Source organism: Leuresthes tenuis, unplaced genomic scaffold, assembly GCF_036924035.1.
Source record: "Leuresthes tenuis unplaced genomic scaffold, fLeuTen1.0.hap1 SCAF_7, whole genome shotgun sequence".
Taxonomy (NCBI): Eukaryota; Metazoa; Chordata; class Actinopteri; order Atheriniformes; family Atherinopsidae; genus Leuresthes; species Leuresthes tenuis.
Window position 1 is genome coordinate 36,514,184 of NW_027325361.1, and position 16,024 is coordinate 36,530,207.

At 40.1% G+C, this 16,024-nt stretch overlaps 1 protein-coding gene across 1 annotated transcript in view; it reads left to right on the forward strand.

Annotated features, from left to right (window-relative positions):
• Positions 1-15,730, forward strand: part of cpt2 (carnitine palmitoyltransferase 2) — a 397,454-nt gene extending 381,724 nt beyond the window's left edge. The window contains exon 6 of the transcript XR_011916959.1: positions 15,719-15,730. The gene's annotated coding sequence lies outside the window, so the exon portion shown is untranslated. The remainder of the gene's footprint in view (positions 1-15,718) is intronic.
• Positions 15,731-16,024: the final 294 nt, after the last annotated feature.

A 16,024-nucleotide genomic window follows, 5' to 3' on the forward strand; every position in this document is an offset into this window, starting at 1 on the left:
GTTTCAATCCAGAGGAGTGTCACACCCTGAGAAGAAATGAAATCTAACTAGTGTAACAGGGACGTCTGTACTACAAGAACAATAAAAAACAATCTTATTACACACCAATTTCAAGCTGTAACTCAATTCCCATTGGCTACATTTTATTGAGACAAAACATAGAACATAAACATGTCATGTCAGCTATCTGACCATCTGTTGTGTTTCTGTCCCTAAAGTTGATCTTGTACCACTTTCATCCAAGTTTTTACCCTATTTCACCCCCTCTGTGCCTGGGCAGCTGTAACTCAATAAATAGTATAAAAGTTCTACTTTGTCTTTCTTCATCGTCTTTCCCATGTTAAGTGTCCTTGACATTGTGCGTCTTTGTTTGTGTGTCTGACGTGTTCTCTCATTCCTCAACCACTCAGCGCAGATGGTGCCCTTCTTGAATCTGGTTTAGCAGAAAGTGTCCTCCCTTTACAAGTGAGTTTTTCCTCTTTCTCTGGTACCAGTGTTACACTTTGCATGTATAACATTGTGTTGTGTCCCATTGTAAGGTCTTCCAAATTAATGCCAGATGAAGAAACATTTTATTCCACAGCTATTTCAGTTAGTTAAAGCTGACCACTGAAATCTGCCAGTTGATTAATATATCAAGGATGAAGAAAAATAAAAACAAAAAAAATGAAAGCAGACATTTTTCGTGTTTGTAAGTTTCACAAGTTAACTAGTGACCTCCAAAATGTAATATTAGCACATAACTAGTCAACACAGGTTCTACTCCCTAGTCGCTAATGACCATCAATAGTATGCACTGGCTAACTTGTGGTTGTCAAAATGTTCAGAACTGAAATTATAAATGCCTTACTGTATCCAGTTAACTTATTCAAGTACCTATTGACCTCAAAAGTTAACTAGTGTGGCTTAAAATGTTACCCAGTATGACCCAAAACACCTGCTTGTTGGTGACCTTTTCACTTAACTTCTTAGCTCTCTGTACATCTGATATGTCTCTGTCTAAATCTTAGAAAATTAACTAGTTTGAAACCAAAATGCTTTCTAATTAATTAGATGCATGAAATACTTATGATGAGGTGAGGTGAGGTGAGGTGGGGAAAGTGTGTACTGAGGCTTCCTGTTGACTCTCCAGCTCAAAGTTATGAATGGCCACAATTGTGGACTCAGGGTATTGTCAATATTTCACCCGATTTTGTTGCATGTTACACAATAGTGAAGATGTATGCCTGAAATATTGCAAATGGATAACTTGTGTGTATATTTTGCAGTAGATGTTAATTTGTCTAGACTAGAGTTCCATAAAGATAACCATCTGGTTTAACACCGTTGCCTCACAGCAGAGGTTCCAGTTTCAACTCCCAGCTGAATCTTTCTGTGTGGAGTCTGCATGTTCTCCCCGTGTATGTGTGGGTTCTCTCCGGGTTCTCCAGCTTCCTCCCACCGTCCAAAAACATGCATGTTAGGTTAACTGGTGACTCTAAATTGTCCTTAGGAGTGAGTGTGAGTGTGTGTGGTTGTATGTCTTGTCTGTCTCTGTTAGTTATTTGAAATTTGAAGATTGGGTGATCTTGTAACACGAAAATAAAACAGGTTTAATTTTTTGTTTCTCAAATATGTGTCACAACCAGTGATGTGCGACACCTGCCAGCACGCGATTTATTGAGCTTTTTGAGACTCAGTAGGCCAACCATCTTTTGGATTTTAAAATGTTTTTGTTACATACAGAAATTTAATTTTCTTTCTCTGTAGCAGTTCACAGAAATGCAACACACTATAGTTTTTTATACATACTATAATAGTATAAAGGTAAAAAACTATACATACAGTATATGTGCAGTGTAGGTGTCAAAAGGGTTTTGTTGCTTCCGGTGTTTCCTTTTCTTTGGGAGACAGGTCCAAATGGCTCTTTGAGTGTTTAAGGTTGCCAACCCCTGGGCTAGGCCTTTCAAATATAAATACTTTTTATCTAGTTGAGCCTTGTTCAGTACTAGTATGCAACAATGGGCAACGAGTGAGAAAAGTGTTTAAAGGATCCATGGTATGCTTTTCCATCAGCAGTTACATGTGCGCCATCGAATTGGATTAATGGCTAAATTACAATAAGATTGAGTTATTCAGCTCATGTAGACACCTTAATCTGACGAGAAATTGAATCGGCTCGGGTTACTTGCGATCGAATTAAGACCCGAACAACTGTCACGGATCATGAAAGCACAGGAGGCAGATGCAGGGTCGTATCAATAATAGTATTTTATTTATACAATAATTATCGATAGTCTTTTTTGCAGAGCAAAACAATGGGCAATAAATTCCTAACACACTCTCCTCTATATCTATGAAGAGGGGAGTGTGACTATAAAACTTCCATCCATCCATCCATCATCTATCGCTTATCTGGGGGTCGGGTCGTGGGGGCAGCAGCTTTAACAGAGAAACCCAGGCGTCCCTGTCCCCGGCCACTTCCTCCAGCTCTTCCGGGGGGGCCCCGAGGCGTTCCCAGGCCAGCCGAGAGACATAGTCTCTCCAACGTGTCCTGGGTCTTCCCCGGGGTCTCCTCCCAGTGGGACGTGCGCGGAACACCTCACCAGGGAGGCGTCCAGGGGGCATCCTAACCAGATACCCGAGCCACCTCATCTGGCTCCTCTCGATGCGGAGGAGCAGCGGTTCTACTCCGAGCCCCTCCCAGATGACTGAGCTTCTCATCCTATCTCTAAGGAAGAGCCCAGACACCCTGCGGAGGAAGTCCATTTCAGCCGCTTGTATTCGCAATCTCGTTCACTCGTGACCATCGGTGAGGATGGGAACGTAGATTGACCAGTAAATCGAGAGCTTCGCCTTCTGGCTCAGCTCCTTCTTCACAACGACGGGTCGGTGCAGAGCAACACTGCTAAACGCTGCTCCATTCATTCTTATCAAAACTTAGCAAATGAAAATTCTCTCCACGCTAGGAGGAAAAAACAAAAACTATAGAAATTTTACAATTTAAACTTATTACTCTCCGAATCGTCAGAGGCACTATAGAAAGTTAACAAGACAAAAACAGAAAGAGACTCTTTCTAATGGAGTTGCTATAAACTTTAAGGATATAAATGAAAAACACTCCACTAACGCATATACTATGAGCATGAAAAAAACAACAACAAAATCACTTGGGTTAAATCTATGGCTATTGAAAAGGTACAACAGAAAATCACTCTGAAAAGAGGAACACATCAATAATCATGCTCTATGGGTTACTCAAGACTATGATCGCTGTAGAGGCTAGAGTGAGAACGCTTTGAAAGACAAATTCAACACACTGGCAACAAGACAAGGGAAGACGCAGACTAAATACACACGAGGATCCCAGGGAAGCAGGTGGAAACATTTAGGGTGATCAGGGAAGACACTCAGACACATGACACGGGGGAAAAGGCAAGTTATCTGAAACGAGAGGACTGTGTGGAGGGGGCGTGGTGCATCAGCTGCAGGAGAGAGCTGTGGAGAGAGCTCTGGGGAGCAGGACTAGGTGAGTGATTAGTACACTGGCAGTCACTTGTCTAATCACTCTCCTCTGTTTAAAAACTCAGTAGCGTGCTGGACGTGGGGCTGGAGCTGGGACGAGACTGAAGTGGAGTCGGCAGCACGAACCGGGAGGGAAGGCCTGCGAAAGACTCCACCGTGCAAAGGGTTAAATAAACTATATGTTGAACCGTCCGCTGTCTCCGAGTCTCCCTGAGAGAACCCGCAGTGGCAACAGGCACGCCACAGACTGGTTAATACTTCAAAATAAAATAGGAAGTGACAAGACAAGGTACAAAAAACTAAGAGCGTTTACGAGACCTGACAATAACTCAATCCAAACGTAGACGACAGTGGATCGGATTGAGCGTTTTTTTCAGCGTTCGTCAGCCGGAAGTCGAAGGAGACGATATTACTGTTGTTGTCGCCGCCGTCAGAAAGAAACAAACAACGCGATGGAGAATGCGCCGTTGTGCATCGTCTGTGCCATAACCAGCTCATCACAGATGTAGAGGGACGCAGCTTCATCTCGCTCTGTGTTCTCCATCTTTCTGAATGCCTGAGTTTGTTGTTGGTGGTGGTGAAGACGTCAACAGGAAGTGGCTCTATTAGCGATAGCTGAAATGGGTACAGCGCCACCTATCTACTGTGGTATTGCATGCTTTGTGCCAGTGATTCCATTCATTCACTGCCATATATCCAAGGATAATTACCCTCAGATAAGGAGCATAAACCAACTGTAGCTGTAATCCAGTTAATCTCATCATGTAAACCCACTGAGTGTTTTCTGCCTTATCTACAGTGTTAAAACAATAATTTTCTCTCCTAAGGGAGTTTATATTGCTGCGGTATAAATCCATTTCCTAGAAAGGCGGGGTACCCCCTGGACAGGTCCATCACAGGGCCACACAGAGACAAACAACCACACACACACATTTTAGAGACACCAATTAACCTAACAGGCATGTTTTTTAAAATAATTTTGGACGGTGGGAGGAATCCGGAGTACCTGGAGAGAACCCATGCATAAACGGGGAAAACATGCAAATTCCACACAGGTGTTGATTGAACCTAGAACCCTCTTGCTGTGAGGCCACGGTGCTAACCACAGAAAACTGAAGTGTCCTGGAGATTAATTTGGGGTGTTGTTTTTGTAGTTTGGTAACAACTGGATTACATCGTACACAGAGTTGGCAGGTGACACAGGTTAACTGTCTCAGTTGACAACATTGACAGGAACTCGTAGCCAACAGTTCAACATCTGGAATAGAGAAACCCTTCTTCTAAAATACATATCCAGTATTAAACCATCTGCTGCTAACAAGCACTTTTTCTTCACTGTTCCATATTTTATTGTAGTCTACGTATCACATTTCATATGCTGGTTTGTTTTTTGTGCTGCTGGAATGATTGCTGCTGGTAACACTGGCACTTTTTGTTTACGTCTGTTATGATGCATCACCATGGCACACAGAAAGTTGTTTGCATGTAGGACAAGCTGGTTGAGCTTTTCAAAGCCAAAGCATAAGATCATCTGGAATAAGATACAGCAGGAATATCAGCAAGACAGTTTTTTTTTTCATCGAAAAATGGCTGCAGGAACAACACCTCAGCTTTAAGACTATACGGGCAGACAGAGACTGCAGACAGAGAGGCTACAGTGAAGGCGGAGGATCACAGAGCTGGTTAACAACAGATGGTGTAATCCTAAACATGTCACTGAGAAGGAGTGTCCCCACATAGCAGATGTTGAACTGTTGGCTGTGAGTTCCTGTCCATGTTGTCTACTGAGAGAGTTCACCCGTGTTACTTTCCAATGCAATATGTGACATCATCAGCTAAGTTGCTGGCAAATTACCAAAAACAGATAGATCTACTCATGGCAGTCTATGAAGATTTCAACCACACGTCTCTCTGCTACACTTTAATTTTTTTTATGTTTGCCAGCTGATTTTTATATATCTATTTTTTTGTTTTAATTGTTATCTATCTATAACAATATATTGGTGATAACAATTTATACTACAGCAATACAATGCCCCTACTTTAATTTCTTATTAAAGTATCATTAGATTAAAGTGAACTGAATTATAGCTTCTTGACCATCATAACCCCGAGTAATGTGCCTTCACGAGTCATCAACATCCTCTCCCTGCTCCCTCAGCAAGCCTCTAGGAATTTGACCAATCAAAATACACTACCCACAAATCCTCTTGTTTTCAGTAAGAGGTTTCCCACTACAGAGCTCTCCCTTGTTCCAAATTGATTACAGACTATTTTGAGTAATGATGGGTTAAAAGCTAATCTAGAGGTAGTAAATATTAAGAATTAAATGACTGGAAATAATCATATCATGTCCTCTTTAACATGTTGGGCTATGAACACGTGGGCCTACCCACTGAGGCACCTATTCCCACCCTGGACAAGCTACTGTATCCAATTCGGAGACTGCCATGTTTCCTTGAAGAGCAGGATGTCAACTGTCTCTGAATCACTTCTCTCCCGCCTGGTTCTTTGCGGATGGTGTATGGTGGAAGTGCTGCAGGGTCACTGGCAATTTGATTGTGACTGATTGTCCTGGCTATAGTTTCTTCCCATTTAGATAGTTACATTTATTTAGAGACATGTGTCTGAAATTTCACCAAAACTGTGAAGGTGAATTCTCCATCCATCCATCCATTTTCTATACCCACTTAATCCATTGGTGGGGTCCCGATGACTGCACCAGCTCTTTGAAGTTCTCGTAAATGGACAAAACCTCCACACTGAGTTACCATTGAGTTACCAAATCTTTGTAATAAATAAATAAAAAGACATCATTTGTTCTCAGTAAGCTTTTATTGATCCAATTGTATATATATATTTATGTATATATTTTACAATATTACTGCAAAATGTTTTTGCTTTGAGGTCAGATGATGTGGACCATGAAGGTCATTGCTATCCACAAACAACAATGACAGAGATATGTATCTCAATGTTTCTCATTACATTTCAGTTTAAGAATATGTACAAAAAAAAAGAATGGACCATATGGTGTTGACAAATTATGTTGTTTTTTTTGTTGCTTTGTATGAGTTGTCGTATGTTTTTAAAAAAGGAAAAAGAAGAAGCCAAAAAGAACTGCAAATGTTTCTCTTCAGTATGGATAAAATACTGAGGGAACCTGAAGGAGTGCCTTGCTACTCTGAGGAAAGATGACATTTTTTGTTGTTTTTAATCAAATAAACTTTTGGTTCTGTTTCTGACTGGTGTCAACCACATTTTACCTTGCCTAACCTCATTATATGTGCTAAATTGCCAGTGGCACCAGCTGTACAAAAAGAGACATGACTCACACAAGACACACCTGTTTTCGGGTGGAAAAAACACACCCTGCTTGTCTGTTTGTTGAACAGTGTGTAACTTCATATAAAGATAACATAAATACCCTCAATTTAAAAAAGGAAAAAGTGTTTAAGCATGTTCAGTCTATAATCTTTATGAAACGAACACATCAGCTGTCATTATCAAGTCCCATTAAAGTGATTGCCACTACAATACTAATAGCTTGCTTTTATAGCGCCATTCAAGGTATCAAATGACACTTGACAGTCGGTGTATGTTCTCGTGTAACAAAGTGGTTGTACCGCGCTGTATTTTTTTTATCAGGTTGCTTTTACGTTTAGCTTGCCTAGTAGCATATTGTAGCAGTGTGGTTGTTGACCTAGTAGAGGCCGACTGGTCAGGTAATGCGTAAAAAAACGAGGGTACTAGCGAACCTGGCAACCATTCCTAGCTGGTTAAAGAGCTAATTACCCAAAAACATGACTCCTATTTATGTGCGTACGAATTATTTTGATTTTACATCTTCAATGTGTTAGCAAACCACTTTTCATATAGATATATATCACATGGACTGGTTGTCGACTTAAGCCGACATAAACATAGACATATACACACGTCTATCTGGTTATCTGGTATATGACTGATGGAAGAAGTTGGGCTGATTAATATAGGGATGAATGAGTATCAGTATTATACTGGTGAATATAGCAGACAAATAACATACACACACATACTGTATGTCTGTCTTTATAGAACATGTATTGCAGGGGCAGGGTGTCACAGTTCATGTTTTGAAATTAATGTTTTCAGTTTCTTTGTTAGGTTTTCAGGTTCTTGTCATGTTAGGTCATGTTAGGTTCACTCATGTCACCTGTTTCTGTTCACAGCTGCACGTCATCACTGATCACTTAGTTTCCTGGTTCACTCATGTCCACTGCAGAATCCTTATGTATCCTTCATGCCAAAGATAAGTCTGGTTCTTGCCTTATAGTCTTGTCAAAGTTAATTATTCATAGCCTTGTTTTGTTTATTGTTTTTTCCATAGTTAAAGTCATTTTGATAACCGGCTCTGTCACGCCTTCTGTTTTTTACCTCGTGGTTGAAAATAAACCTTTTTGATTTTGAAAGTACTGCATCTGGGTGCTACCTTCTTTGCACCGTACCTGACAGAAGGATTCTGCCAGAATGGACCCAGCAGTTCTCCATGCGCTCCAGAGCCGGCTCACGGCCTTGCACAAAGGCATGGCCGAGGGGAGCCGACAGTCTCGCCCGGTGGAGTCTGTCCGGAGACTTCCTGGAGGAGTTTGAGAAGAGGCTAGTTCCTGACATTCCTGGAATCCAGGAGACTTGGGAGGCCGTGAGGAAAATCTACATCGCGGCTGCAATGGGCATTTTCAGCCTACAATCGGCCTGGATCCACGAGCTTTACCCCTCTCCCTTTGCCTCCCCAGTGTCTGCTCCCGTGTTGCTGCCTCCACAGCCCACTGAAGACGCCAAGCTACAGCTCGCTGAGGTCGCCAAGCTACAGCTCGCTAAAGTAGCCAAGCTACAGCCCGCTAAGGTAGCCAAGCTACAGCCCGCTGAGGTCGCCAAGATACAGCCCACTGTCTTAAGTCTCAAGTCTCAAGTCCAAGTCCAGCCTAAAGTCCAAGTCCCCGCCTGCCGCAACCAAGCCTGGCTCACCTGGGGCTCTGTCATAGTTCATGTTTTGACATTTATGTTTTCAGTTTCTTTGTTAGGTTTTCAGGTTCTTGTCATGTTTCTCCCCTGTCACGTTAGGTTCATTCATGTCACCCGTTTCTGTTCACAGCTGCACGTCATCACTGATCACTTCCCCACAGTATTTAGTTTCCTGGTTCACTCATGTCCACTGCAGAATCCTTATGTACCCTTCATGCCAAAGTTAAGTCTGACAAGACTATGAGGCAAGAACCAAAGGTAATTATTCATAGTCTTGTTTTTCATTTTGTTTATTGTGTTTTCCATAGTTAAAGTCATTTTGATAACAGGCTCTGCCACGCCTTCTGTTTTTTACCTCGTGGTTGAAAATAAACCTTTTTGATTTTGAAAGTACTGCATCCAGGTCCTACCTTCTTTGCACCGTACCTGACACAGTGCAGGATATTTGAGGTGCAGAGAGTGCTACCTGTTGAAGAATGATCTTTATTGTTATTATTTATCATTTTTGTGGTGCATGACTTGACAGTGTGCTGCATATGTTTTAGTGTTAGGCAAAATAGGGCAAGTGAGTGCCATGCTGTGGGGGTGTGGGATGTTGACATGCCCATGTCCAAGTGCCCATTGTTACCCACCTATGGGTAAAATAAAGCAAAACACTAGCCCTAATCCCAAATTATGAACATGATTGGGGAAATCATCAATACCTTGAAGGTTCTTTCTGACCAAAACAGAAAAAAAAATAAATCCAAAGACTTGATTTCATCCAGGCTGGACAATCAAATGGTCTTAGAAACTACACCTGAAAGAGGCTGACACCAAACAGAGGTAAAAATAAAACTTTGTTGTAGGACAAAATGAAAGACATTTTTGAAAAGACACTATTTTGAGTAACATATGTCAGTGTGAATATTATAAATTAGTCCTGCCTTGAAATATTGACCTCTGAACCTTGACCTCAGTGCAATTTGGAAGGCTTGGTAATCATTAACAGAAGAGGCTACATATATGGGACCAACTATGATAGAGAGCCCTTGACTTCAGCTATGTGACTATACCCATATAGGTATGGCCACCAAGTGGGGGCATTATCAAATATGGTAAAAAAAATCATTTTCAATTAAATTCAATTCAGTTTTATTAATATAGCACCAAATTACAACAAATGCCAACTCAAGACACTTAAATAATATAGTCCAAATCAAGCCAATTGGAATTCAATTCAATCAGATTGCACTTGCATCTTCAGTCCAATCTCCCGTGCTGAGCGTGCCTGAAGCGACTGTGGAAAGGAACGACTCCCTTTTAACAGGAAGAAACCTCTGGCAGAACCAGAACCAGGAAGACGAAAGACAGAAAAGAGGGAAAAGAGGGGGGGAAAAAAACCATAACACAATTCAAAGGTGTTGAAACAGGGAAACACGAGTTACTAACCACAATAATGTCACATGTACAAATAATTTGAGAAAGTAAACAGGGGGAAAAGAGAGCAAGGTGAGGAAAGGTGTAAGTTTGGGAGTAAACCTGCAGTTTGGGAGCAAAGTACTCTGTTAGGAAAATATCTTACAATGAGATCTTTGAGATATGATGGTCCTCTGTCATAAAGAGCTTTATATGTGAGGAGAAGAATCTTAAATTCTGTTCTGAATTTAACAGGGAGCCAATGAAGAGAAGCTAAAACTGGAGAAACATGATCTCTCCTGTTAGTTCTCATCAGAACTCTGGCTGCAGCATTTTGGATCAGCTGGAGGCTTTTCAGAGAATATGTGGGACAGCCCAATAATAAGGAATTACAGTAGTCCAATCTTGAAGTAACAAATGCATGAACTATTTTCTCTGCATCACCCTGAGACAGGATGTTCCTGATTTTAGCAATATTACGAAGGTGAAAGAAGGCAGTCCTAGAAATCAGTTTTATATGTGCGTCAAATGATAAATTCTGGTCAAAAATAACTCCAAGGTTCCTCACTGTAGAACTAGAAGCCAAGGAAATACCATCTAGAGTAACTATATAACTAGACAATTTCTCCCTGAAGCGCTCAGGTCCAAAGAGAACAACTTCAGTTTTGTCTGAATTTAAAAGCAGACAGTTCTGAGTCATCCAGGTCTTTATGTCTTTAAGACAGGCTTGTAGTCTGACCAACCTATTGGTTTCATCTGGTTTCATAGATAAGTACAGCTGAGTATCAACACCATAACAATGGAAATTTATGCCATGCTGTCTGATAATGTTACCTAATGGAAGCATGTATAAAGTAAAAAGAATCGGTCCAAGCACAGAACCCTGGGGAACTCCATGACTTACTCCAACGTGTGAGGAAGATTCTTCATTTACAAGAACAAACTGGAATCTATCAGATAAATATGACTTAAACCAGCCTAATGCAGTTCCTTTAATCCCAATAACATGTTCAAGTCTCTGTAACAGAATGCTGTGATCGATCGTATCAAATGAAGCACTGAGATCCAACAGGACAAGCACAGAAACAAGTCCGCTATCAGAGGCTAAGAGGAGATCATTGGTAACTTTCACCAGTGCTGTTTCTGTGCTATGATGCACTCTGAATCCTGACTGAAACTCTTCAAACAGATTATTTCTATGTAAATGATCACAAAGTTGAACTGCAACTATTTTTCAAGAACTTTAGACAAAAAAGGGAGATTGGATATAGGTCGATAATTAGCCAACACTTCTGAATCAAGAGTAGGTTTTTTAAGTAAAGGTTTAATTACAGCAACCTTAAAAGTCTGAGGTACATATCCTGTCAACAAAGACCAATTGATCAAATCCAATATGGAAGTGTCAGTTAAGGGAAAACCTCCTTGAACAGTCTGGTTGGGATTGGGTCTAACATACAAGTTGATGGTTTAGAAGAGACTATTGCTGTTGTTCACTCAGAGAGATCAACTGGGCAGAAGCTGTCTAAATACAAATCAGGTTCTAAAGATACTTCTAAAGCTGCTCTACTTGATGATACATCAGTGATAATAGTGGGAAGGATTCCATTAATCTTCTCTCTGATAGAAACAATTTTATTGATAAAGAATCTCATGAAATCATCACTGCTGAGAGTTAAAGGAATACATGGCTCAACAGAGCTCGGACTCTTTGTCAGCCTGGCAACAGTGCTGAAAAGAAACCTGGGATTGTTCTTATTCTCTTCTATCAATGATTAATAATAAACAGTTCTAGCTTTACAAAGGGCTTTCTTATACGTTATTAAACTATCTTTCCAGACTAATTGAGACTCTTCTAAATTAGAGGAACGCCACTGTCTCTCCAGCTTTCTTGCAGTCTGCTTTAAAGCTGTCAAGAACGGTGGGGAGGTAGGACCCAGATGCAGTTCTTTCAATTAGTAACAAGGTTTATTCCACAAAAAAAATAAATAAATAAAACACAAAACAGGGAACAAGGCAAAAACATAAAGCGGGGCAGAGCCAGATTCAAAAATACTTAATGTTAGAAAAAACAAGGCAAGGCTATGGATAAATTAATAAACAAGACTATGAAAACGAGGCTGTGGGTAAACAAGACTATGACTATGAACTAAGGCAAGGCTATGAGGCAGGAAACCAGACTTAACTTCTGTGGTAAGGCATGAAGGGTTGGTGAGGATTCTGCGATGAACATGAGTAAACCAGGAAACTAAATGCTGTGGAGGGAGTGATTACTGTATGAGTGCAGCTGATGGCAGGGGAGAAACATGACAAGAACTGAATCCAAGAACATAACACAAAACCTGAAAACATAACAAATGACCTGAAAACAAGAGTTAACAACATGAGCTGTGACAAAAGCAGCTGCGAATTATACCAAGGAGCCAACCTCTTCTGACTGATTACCTTCCTTTTCAGAGGGGCAACATTGTCCAGTGTTGTACGCATTGAAGCTGTAGTGCTGTCAACAAGAGAGTCAAGTTCTACTGGAGTAAAATTTAGGTAGACGTCCTCTGTCATATCAGCACATGGCAGTGAAGAAAAGGATGATGAAATCAACTCTTTAAATCTGGTTACAGCATTCTCTGACAGACACCTTCTATATGTAAGTCAGCACAAGGTCAAGGGTATGATTAAGGCAGTGAGTAGGTCTGTGAACACTTTGAGAAAATCCAATAGAGTCTAATATAGAATTAAAGTTAATATTTAGGCTGTCATTTTCAACATCTACATGAATATTAAAGTCACCCACTACAATGACTTTATCTGTACTCAGCACTAACTGGGATAAAAACTCTGAGAATTCAGAGAGAAACTCAGAATAAGGGCCAGGTGGACGATACACAACAACAAACACAAGAGGTTTTTGTGATTTCTACTTTGGGAAAAACTGAGAATCAGAGATTCAAAAGAGCTAAAACTAATCTTGGGTCTAGGACTGATTAGTAACCCTGATCTGAAGATAGCTGCCACTCCTCCTCCTCTACCTGTGGTTCTAGGAACATGAACATTTAAATAGTCAGAGGGAGTTGATTCATTAATGCTAACATGATCCTCCTGCTGCAGCCAGGTTTCTGTAAGACAAAATATATCAATATGATGATCACAGATCAAATCATTCACTAACAGAGACTTCAAAGGGAGAGATCTAATATTCAGCAAACCACATTTAATAGTTTGATGTTTTTGTTCAGTTAAAGTTTTTGTTTTAAATTTTTTTTGCACAAGAGGATTTGCTCCTTTTGTGTTTTTTGATTGAGGGGGGGGCAGCATCAGGTGGGAAGCTGCAGAGAAGTATGTAAGACTACAACTCTGCATCCTGGTCTCAGCCCTGGGTTTCACCAATTTCACAATTGCATATTTAAAATCTGATCACATAAATGTGTTTCCACCCCTTTAAATCTCTCCTTGTCCTCTCAATTTGTTATTTACCTCTTCATATAAGAAATACGACCATTTTTAAAAGAAACTACAATTCCCTTGTTCCATGTATTGTATCTGATAGAAATTAGGGGGGGCTGTAGCTTAGGAGGAAGAGGTTGGTGGTTCATCTCCGGTTTCAAGGATGTCAAAGCATCCTTGAGCAAGACACTGAACCCCAAGTTGCCCCCAAGAATGTGTATGAATGTGTGTATGAATGGTTAAAAAGCACATCGTTATGTATTGATGTTTTGACTTAAGACGTGCCATATGAGTGTGTGAATGTGGCATGTAGTGTTAGAAGTGCTTTGAGTGGTCAGATAGAAGAGAAAAGTGCTGTACAAGTACAGTCATATTTGTAGTTTTTTCAAGTTTGCAAAGTAGGGTTTTGAGTAGGGTTTTAAAAATATATATCAGTTGAATATATCTAGTGCAGCCGAATTAGTAATTACACTTCATCTATATGATCAACGTTAAAAAAATTTTAAGATATTGGTTTACGTTAGATATTCTAACTGTTATTGTAGAAATGTGGTTTTGGGTTAGCAGCTTCTTCTGTTTTGCAAAGCAGGCTTGTGAAAACATACTTCTACTAAATATATCAAATATCCAGTGCGGCCGAACTAGTAATTATACTTCATCTAGATGATCAATACAAAGATAAACTAAATAAGTTTATTTCAGATACTGTTAGAGCCGCACCATGTAACATCATACAAAATCAACACCGTACTCGTAGCATTTCCGGTTTGCAAAGAAGGGTTGTTTATAGGGTCGCAAAAAGGCATTTCTCAAAAATATATCAAATATGTAGTACAGCCGAACTAATAATTACACTATATATACACAATAATTACACTATATATAGCTACGCACAAAATATATATACATATAATCTGTAAACACAGTTTTACTCCAACACGATTCAGAACCTACAATATGATCAAATAATATTATGATGAATATATTATGAGAGATATACTTTTGGTCAATAAAGTTGAAAAACAAACAAAAAAAGCACACGCCTGATAACAGGCCTTCTCCCCCTACTGACTCACTGAAATAATGGCCCACTGATAGAAATGGTCAATAACAGCCTCCTGAACCTACCAGTAGGTTTAGTAGGTCCCTACTAGCACATATAAATGGGACTGATGTGTGCTGATAACGTCCATTGAATAGACTGATAACAGTCAAATTGGTGGCTGGGAAGACAAGCAGTTCAGTTTTTAATAACTGATAATATTCACTAAAAATCAATAAAATTACTATTTACCATTCTTTTTGCTGTAGTAGATCATATTTGCAATGCCTTAACTACTGAACTTCTTGATTAACCAAATCCTTGAATCCACGAGCCTGTAGTCGAGCGTTCCTCCCACAGAGCGATCTTTGTTTCGTTAAGTTTTTGAACCATAGCCATAGTTTAGACATCGTTAAGTTTCATAGTCTGTTTTTTTTCTCCATTAAGGAGTGGTTTTGCTTTCTTGTTAATGTTTCAAAGAACCTCCGATAGTGGAGTGTTGCATTCTTGATTTTATTGGTAATGTCTCATAGGACCTCTGTTCGAGGAGAGATTTGTATTTGATTTCATAGTGCCTCCGTTATAGGAGAGTTCAGCGATAATTGTTAAGTTTCATTGTGCCTCCCTTTGTGGAGAGTTTTGTGTTTTGTGCCTCCGTTAATCGTGAGAGCGTCTTTTGTTTATCCCGCCTCACTAGTAGAGCGTGTAAAGTTTATTTGCTGCTGTTTCACAGCCTTTTCTGTTTTCCTCCTGGAGTGGGAACCTAGATAGTGAGGAAAGTGTATCAGGTTTTCATAGCCTCTTGTTTTGCTCTGTTCTGGAGATTCATGAGTTGTTTATCGTGAATAAACAGTCTTACTTTGAAATCCGTGACAAGCACAAAGTTCATGAACAAAAAGATTTTCGTTCCTGAGAGATGACTTGAGGGCCATATTTCTGAAACAGTATAAGTTGGCATGCCATGGAACCTAAAAACATGTTGGGAGAAGAGTGGAGCTTTTTCTAAGGCAGAGGGAATCTTGGGTAAGGCAACGACATGAACAGCTTTTGAGAAAATGGTTAACATTTGGGATGACAATGGTGTACCTCTAGAAGGCAGAAGTCCAGTAACAGAGTCCAGGGCAATGCATGACCAAGGTCTTCTGGGGATGGGGTGTGGATGAAGTAGCCCTGTAGCAGCTGGATTGGTACAGGCTGCCACATATTATGTTGGGAAAACAAAGTACCAGACAGGGCCAGAGTTTGACTCAGACCTTAGCCTCTTAATATTTCACCTTTAGAGTTGAAAAAACAAACAAAAAAAAGAGACTGGTGATAAGCAAAGTGCAGTAGAGTTTATTCAGGAAAAAGGAATAAACATGAGCCTTCCCCAGGGGTAAACAAGACCAATTTTACAGTTTCATTGCACAGCCTTTCATTCACTCAATTCCTGGTAAAGCCTTACCTTTTCTTTTAAAAAAAGAAAAAAAAAACTTTCAGGAGAAATAGCAAACGGGGTGGTCTAAAACCATCTGTCCCAACAAAAATCAGTCTTTGGACTAAGTAGATTAGTTAATGGTTGGACAACTGAGGAGAAATTTTTGCAAAAGTTCCTGTAATATCCGACCATTCCCAGGAAATGTTGTATAAATGTACCAG